Consider the following 677-nt stretch of genomic DNA (forward strand, 5'->3'; position numbering starts at 1 on the left):
GTCTGGTCATTACAAGTACTGTCGGACTTTGCTGTAATTTCAATATTATTTTTCCCTCTACTGAAAAGGTTTCGGTCGCTGGAAAAAAAAAATGTTTTGTACTACAAAATAAAGTGATATGAAAAAGAACCAAGATTAAAATCCAGAAGATATTTTTTTCATCGTGAGTGCCATAATGTGGTCAACATAAGGAAGAATAGATACATAAGCCACATCCTGAATTTACAGTACCATTACATGGTGACTACCAAGCACCACGACTAATATGCCGTTGCTGTGCCAGGATCCAAGGATACTTAACCTCAACACGGTATTAACCACGAACAACAGGAGCATCTACATTGGTGTTACAGTCTGAAGAGGTTTTTAATTTAATTTGAAACGTGGCGGATTTTACATTTCCTTTCATTTTGTTCTTTAACATTTCCTTTCATCTTCATATTACATCGTAGGATATTAATTTACACCGTCCAATCTCAAGAAAGGACAAATTGGCAACTCACCCCAGACTATATTCCGGTTTGTCAAATCTCTTTTTGAGAAAAAAAAATGGTGGAAAGTATGAGTAATTTTGTATACGAGGGAATATATGACATCAAACTGGACAGGGATTTGAAGATTTATGAAAACGTGTACCAGGATACACCCGAGGATACACTGAATCCCTGAGAGTGATT

Source organism: Penaeus monodon, chromosome 34 (genome assembly GCF_015228065.2).
Source record: "Penaeus monodon isolate SGIC_2016 chromosome 34, NSTDA_Pmon_1, whole genome shotgun sequence".
Lineage (NCBI taxonomy): Eukaryota > Metazoa > Arthropoda > Malacostraca > Decapoda > Penaeidae > Penaeus > Penaeus monodon.